Source organism: Hevea brasiliensis, chromosome 8, assembly GCF_030052815.1.
Source record: "Hevea brasiliensis isolate MT/VB/25A 57/8 chromosome 8, ASM3005281v1, whole genome shotgun sequence".
Lineage (NCBI taxonomy): Eukaryota > Viridiplantae > Streptophyta > Magnoliopsida > Malpighiales > Euphorbiaceae > Hevea > Hevea brasiliensis.
This window is the reverse complement of record NC_079500.1, coordinates 46,028,752-46,035,573: the sequence shown is the minus strand read 5'-3', so window position 1 is coordinate 46,035,573 and position 6,822 is coordinate 46,028,752. Positions and strand designations below refer to the sequence as shown.

Genomic DNA, 6,822 nt, shown 5'->3' with positions numbered 1-6,822 from the left:
AAGTAAGGTAGAGGTAGGGCAGGATGGGTGATGGATGATCTTCTTGCTCCTTCGACGCCTTTGGGTTTTATAAGAAGAAAAGCTTTGGATGCTTTCTTCGGATTCTTCAAAGGATGCTTAGAGGGATCTTTCAAAGAATGTCTTTCAAAGAATCTGCCTGATACATTTGAATTGTATAGATGTTTTTAAGCACAATTGTATACTATCCCATAGCATTTAGGTAAGTAGTCTCATGCATAGTAGTTGATTTCATTAGTTTTTGTAATTTCTATTATCAAGCCTTTAATTCCATGTTTTCTGCATCATTTCGGGTGTTTACGTGAAGCCCCAGAGTATAGGAGTGCAGAAGGGGAGCTTAGAGAAGTCAAAAGACTCAGAATTTCTACTGATACAAAGTACATAGGCCATGTAAGCCAAGCTACAGACCAGTGTGACCTTCTGCCAAATGAAAGCCAGAGAGCTAATGGAGAAACAAAAGTACATAGGTCATGTAATTGGACCCATGTAAGTCTCTGCCGGGCACAAACATGAAGAACTTTTTGAGAACAAAAGTAGATGGCCTGTGTAACTAGACCCATGTAGCCAGCGCAGACCCGTGTAAGTCTCTGTGCCACCGCAAGACTCTGCAATTCCACTCCAGTAAGTTACATGGCCCTGGACCGTTTAGTGACACATGGGTCGTGTGCCATGCGGCAGCCAGTTTTCAAACCCAAATTCCTGCTCTTATTTACACATTTAAATCAAACTCCTAAGGCTTTTGGGACTCAAAATAACCTAACCCTAGAACAACTATTATAAATAGGAAGAGAAAACATCTAAAAGAGAAAGGATCCTTTAACAGCACTTTTAGGAGTTTTAAAGAGACTCGCATTCTGCACTCTCTCTAGCCATCTTGAGGAGACAAATATCAGCATCAAGAGGAGTTTTCCAGCTGAAGTTCCACAAGATTAAAGCTGCAAACTCTCTTCGGTTCCTTCATTCCATCTCCATAAATGGATTTTTATTGTTTTATTTCTTTTATATGATTTCTTTTTACTGTCTTTACCTTTTTATCATGATGTTTGCTGAACTCATGAGTGAGTAGTTTTCATATTCTAGAATTGGGAGAGTAATGCTTGTAATTATTGTTATGGATAAACATTAAGTTTTATTTATTGGATTTGAGATTTGTTCCTTAATTTAATTTCTTGTGATCTTAATGCAAGCTATGTGTTGTACCCACTTAGTATTGATTGTAGATATTAATTGAAGGACTGAAAGGTGAAGATTAATATCAGAAAATCAAGATCTTGAACCTAGGAATTTTGACCTAGACATAGGCTGATACCTTTGTGGAATTTCAAAATTAGTTGAAGGCCTTAAAAAGATTTTAATTAATTTGATCGCCATGAAAATCGGGTTTAAGTTAATTAGAATACGCCCTAGGATCCTTGAGAGAGGACTTAGGATATCTTAGGACTGATTTCCATCAAGGCAAATGATTTTCAATCCAGTAAATAGACAAGATAACATCCATAGTAAGATTCAAGTGTGAAATCTTAATTCTGGAATTGTTCCAAAATAGATTACCTTATTTTAAATTTATCATTTTTATGTTTAAAATAAACAACTTTCATTCCTTCATTGTTCGATAGCCTAAAATGTTAAAATTACTGTGTAGATTGGTACTTATTAATCAAAATTGTCATGAGAACGATACTTTACTCATCACTTTATTACTTATTAGCGATCCGCGCACTTGCAGTGGTTGTAAAACTAACAAACAAGTTTTTGGCGCCGTTACCGGGGACTTTGGCTCCGTTACCGGGGACTTTGGCTTTAGTAATATCGAGTGCTAGGCAATTTAGCTGATTTAGGCAATTATATTTATTATCTATTTTTATTTAATTTGTTTTATTTCTTTTCTTTTTTCTCAAGTTCTCGATCTGGTATATGACCAGAACAAGGCCAGAAGAAGAAATTTTGGACTGTGATCCGGAGATAGACAGAACTCTGAGAGCCATCAGGAGGGAAAAGAAACATCAAGAGTACAATCAAGAAGATCCTGAAATTCCAACCATGGCCGATAATAATGACAGACCAAGACTCTTGAGAGACTATGGAGCTCCATCTGTCCAAGGATTTCAGCCCAGTGTCACTAGACCCACAGTGGAAGCCAACAACTTTGAATTAAAACCAGCATGGCTTCAAATGATTCAACAAACCCAATTTGTGGGTTCACCAATAGAAGATCCACATTATCACCTCCAGTGCTTTCTTGCCCTTTGTGACACATTTAAGATGAATGGAGTGTCTGATCAAGCTATAAGAGTCAGAGCATTTTCATTCTCCCTTCGAGACAGAGCAAGGAAGTGGTTACTTTTTCAACCAGCTGGAACGTACACCACTTGAGAAAACCTCTCACAAGCTTTTCTAGCAAGGTAATTTCCACTTGCAAAAACTGCAAGACTAAGACTTGAGCTTAACACCTTTAGACAAAAGGAAGGTGAATCATTCTATGACGCATGGGAAAGATATAAGGACCTACAAAGGGAATGTCCACACCATGGCATAAAGGATTGGCTACTAGTGCAAAATTTCTATAATGGGTTACTACCCTCTACAAGTAGCACAGTTAATTCAGCTGCAGAAGGTGACTTAATGGAGAAAACAGTGACATAAGCGCTTGAACTTTTAGAGAGGGTTGCATACCATAATTATGAGTGGTCAAATGAAAGAGGAAATGCAAGGAGAAGAGCAGGGGTCCTGGAAGTGGATGCCCTAAGCATGATAAGTGTTCAATTTGATCAGTTCACAAGGAGGCTTGATAAAATGCAAGCCAATGCAATAGGGATGAATACTCAATATGAGGACAACTATGGAGGAGGATATTCAGAATATAACAGCTTTAATGAACCCTCTATAGAACAGATGAACTATGTGAATAATGGAGTAAACTTCAACCAGAGGTAGCCCAACAATCCATATTCAAACATTTATAACCCTGGATGGAGGAACCACCCAAATTTCTCATGGTCCAATCAGCAAAACCAACCAATAAACAAGCAACAGGGGTACAAACTGCCAGCACCCCCTGAATTTCAGAACAAAGGCCAAAACTTTGCACAACCACCACTGCCTCCTCCACCTCAGCAACCTGAATTGAAGATGACCATGGAATCCATGATGGAAGGGTTCTTAGCAGCTCAACAAAAACATAATGAATTGATTAACTAGCTAACTTCCAGAATGGACCGACTTGCTACCCATAATAAGATGCTAGAGAATCAAATTGCTCAGCAAGCAAGTTCTTTAAGTAAGGCTGCTGGTAAGTTGCCTAGTCAACCGGAGATGAACCCAACGGAGCATTGTAAGGCAGTTACATTGAGGAGTGGGAGAACTCTAGTACAATCAGAGAAAGAACCAATGGATGAGACCTTAGAAAAATCTGAAAGTCAACCAGAGAAAAAGTAGGGAGAAGCAAAAAAAAAAAAAAAAAAAAAAAAGGAAGTGGAAGCAAGGAAGAAAAAGAAGTTACCGGAGCCACATCAGCATCCCCTACCTTTTCCTTAGAGATTTCAAAATGCCAAATTAGACAAGCAGTTTGGAAAGTTTTTAGAAGTTTTAAAGAAACTTTATATCAACATCCCCTTTACTGAAGCACTCTCTCAGATGCCATGCTATGCCAAATTTCTTAAGGAAATTCTATCAAAGAAAAGAAAGCTAGAAGACTATGGGACAGTAGCTCTAACAGAGGAATGCAATGCCATACCGCAAAACAAACTGCCTCCAAAGTTGAAAGATTCAGGAAGCTTCTCCATACCCTGCCTCATTGGCAATAAGAAAATAGACAAGGCCCTCTGCAATCTTGGGGCAAGCATGAGTTTAATGCCTCTATCAATATGTAAAAAGTTAGAGATCGGAGAACTGAGGCCCACGACAATCTCATTGCAATTGGTTGATCGATCTATGAAATATCCAGTGGGCATACTTGAGAACATCCCTATCAAAGTGGGAAAATTTTTCATTCTAGTAGACTTTGTTGTCCTTGAAATGGAAGAAGATGTTTATATCCTTATCATCTTAGGAAGACCATTCTTGGCAACCGCCGGAGCCATCTTAGACGTCAAAAATGGGTGACTAACCCTCAAGGTAGGAGAAGAAGAAGTGGAATTCAATTTGTTCCACACAATGAAACACAAATTCAAACCTGATGAATGCTTCAAGGTTGACATAATTGACAAACAAGCTGAAGAGGAATTTCATAAGACACATCCTAAAGATCCTCTTGAAGCATGTATTGTGCACAGCCACATAGTGAATGATGAAAACACATAAATAGTAGCCTATGTACAACAAATAGTAGCTCATCCACCTCTACCACCACTAGCTCAAGCCTCCGAGATGGAGGAGTTAAATGAGGAACAGCCCAAGATCAAGCTCTAGGAAAACGCCAAATAGGTAGAGCTTAAACCTCTCCCATCCTGGCTAAGGTACACATTTCTAGACTCAAACTCTAAATATCCTATTATAATTAATGCTAGCCTGTCTAAGTTAGAAGAGGAAAAATTGTTAAGAGAACTTAGGATCCATAACAAGGCGATAGGGTATAAAATAGAAGACCTGAAAGGAATCAACCCCTCAATTTGCATGCATAGGATACCCATGGAAGAAAACAGTAAACCCACTATTGAGCACCAAAGAAGACTTAACCCAAACATGAAAAAAGTAGTGAAGAAAGAAATTTTAAAACTATTAGATGCAAGTATCATACAACCAATTTTTGATAGTAAATGGGTTAGTCTAGTATATGTAGTTCCTAAGAAGGGTGGGCAACTGTTATCCAAAATGCAAACAATGAACTAATCCCTACTAGGATAGTCACTGGTTAGCGAATGTGCATAGATTATAGGAAATTGAACAGTGCTACCAGAAAAGACCATTTTCCTGTCCCTTTCATCGACCAAATGTTAGAAAATTTAGCAAAGCACTCTTATTTCTATTATCTAGATGGGTATTCGGGATTCTTCCAAATTCCCATTCACCCAGAAGACTAAGAAAAAACCACATTCACTTGCCCTTATGGAACATTTGCATATAGGAGAATGCCTTTTGGTCTTTGTAATGCCCCTACTACCTTTCAAAGATGTATGATGGCTATTTTTTCTGATTATATTGAAAATATCATGGAAGTTTTTATAGATGATTTGTCTATGGAACTACTTTTGATGATTGCCTAACTAATTTATCTAAGGTGTTGCAAAGATGTGAAGAATCAAACCTGGTCCTAAATTGGGAAAAAATGCCACTTCATATTAAGGGGAAGGTATAGTTCTGGGACATTTCTTATCAGAAAGAGGAATTGAGGTTGATAAGGCAAAAATTGAGATCATTGAAAACATGTCACCATCAATATTAGTCAAGGGAGTGTGAAGCTTTTTGAGACATGCAGGGTTCTATAGAAGATTTAATAAAGATTTTTCCAAAATAGCTAAGCCACTTACCAACCTGTTAAGTCAAGATGTTCCCTTTCATTTTGATGAAAATTCCCTTATTTCTTTTAACAGGATCAAAGAAGCCCTAATCTCAGCACCAATAATGCAGCCACCAAATTGGGAGCTACCATTCGATGTGATGTACGATGCGAGTGACTTTGCAGTTGGAGCAGTGCTTGGGCCAAGAAAAGATAAAAAGCTCCATGCCATTTATTATGCTAGCAAGACACTCGATGACGCGCAAATCAATTATGCTACCACAGAGAAAGAATTTCTAGCAGTGGTGTTTGCAATGGACAAATTCAGATCTTACCTAATTGGTTCAAAAGTTATTGTATTCACAGATCATGCTGCAATCTAGTACCTTTTGAACAAGAAGGAAGCAAAACCAAGGCTAATTCGATAGATTCTACTCTTGCAAGAATTTGACCTTGAAATCAAGGATAAAAAGGGATTAGAAAGTATAGTGGCGACCATCTTTCCAAGTTGAAATTGGAGTACACAGGAGACTTTAAGGATTTGCCAATTGATGACTCATTTCCTGATGAGCAATTACGTGCATTCTCTAAGGCTCCATGGTATGCTGACTTTGTTAATTTTCTTGTATGCAGGGTATTGCCTCCAAACATGACTTATCAGCAAAGGAAGAAATTCCTACATGATGTGAGATATTACACATGGGAGGAACCTCTACTGTACAAGAGATGTAATGATGGGCTGATTGTGACACCCCTTACCATTCTACAGTGTGGCCGAGCAAGTTATGCCACTCAGTGTGCCGGAGCACCAACTTATGTTTCTATTATAATTTATCCCTTTATAATTCATTTATTTTCAATTTTGATAAATCTTAATTTATCCACAAATTTTATAAAAAATTCAACAGAGTGCCGGCTGTAAATTGGAAAAACAGTTCTTCTGAAATTGTTTAAAAACACTTCTAAAATAATTTTCAAATCCAAACTTCATTATACACATTCAAATTAATCTCAAAGTCTCAACATTTCATTTTTTCAACATACATAATGCAGAAAACCTGAATAATATGAAATTTCATATATTTACATTAATACATAATTACAGGAGTTTATAGTTATAATCCAAAATAATACAAAATGCAAAATACAAAAGGGCCACCTATAGTCCCAATGTCCTGCCATATGCAGTGCAGATGTGAGGTGACTCTAGACCCCGGATGCAGCTCTGAAGGCTCACCCCGTCTGATGCTGCTGGGCTCCCCAGCTAGGTCTCCAGTACTTGTGCGTGGCAAAAGCGACGCGCTAAGCAATTCTGCTTTGTAGTGACAAAATAAAATAATATAAAATAACATAAAATGAAGCGAATATGC

General features: G+C 37.8%; 1 non-coding gene across 1 annotated transcript; it reads right to left on the bottom strand.

Annotated features, from left to right (window-relative positions):
- Positions 1 to 2,445: 2,445 nt before the first annotated feature.
- Positions 2,446 to 2,552, bottom strand: LOC131182786 (small nucleolar RNA R71). The gene has a single exon (XR_009151047.1). It is a non-coding gene; the product is annotated as a small nucleolar RNA R71 (small nucleolar RNA).
- Between the last annotated feature and the right edge of the window lie 4,270 nt (positions 2,553 to 6,822).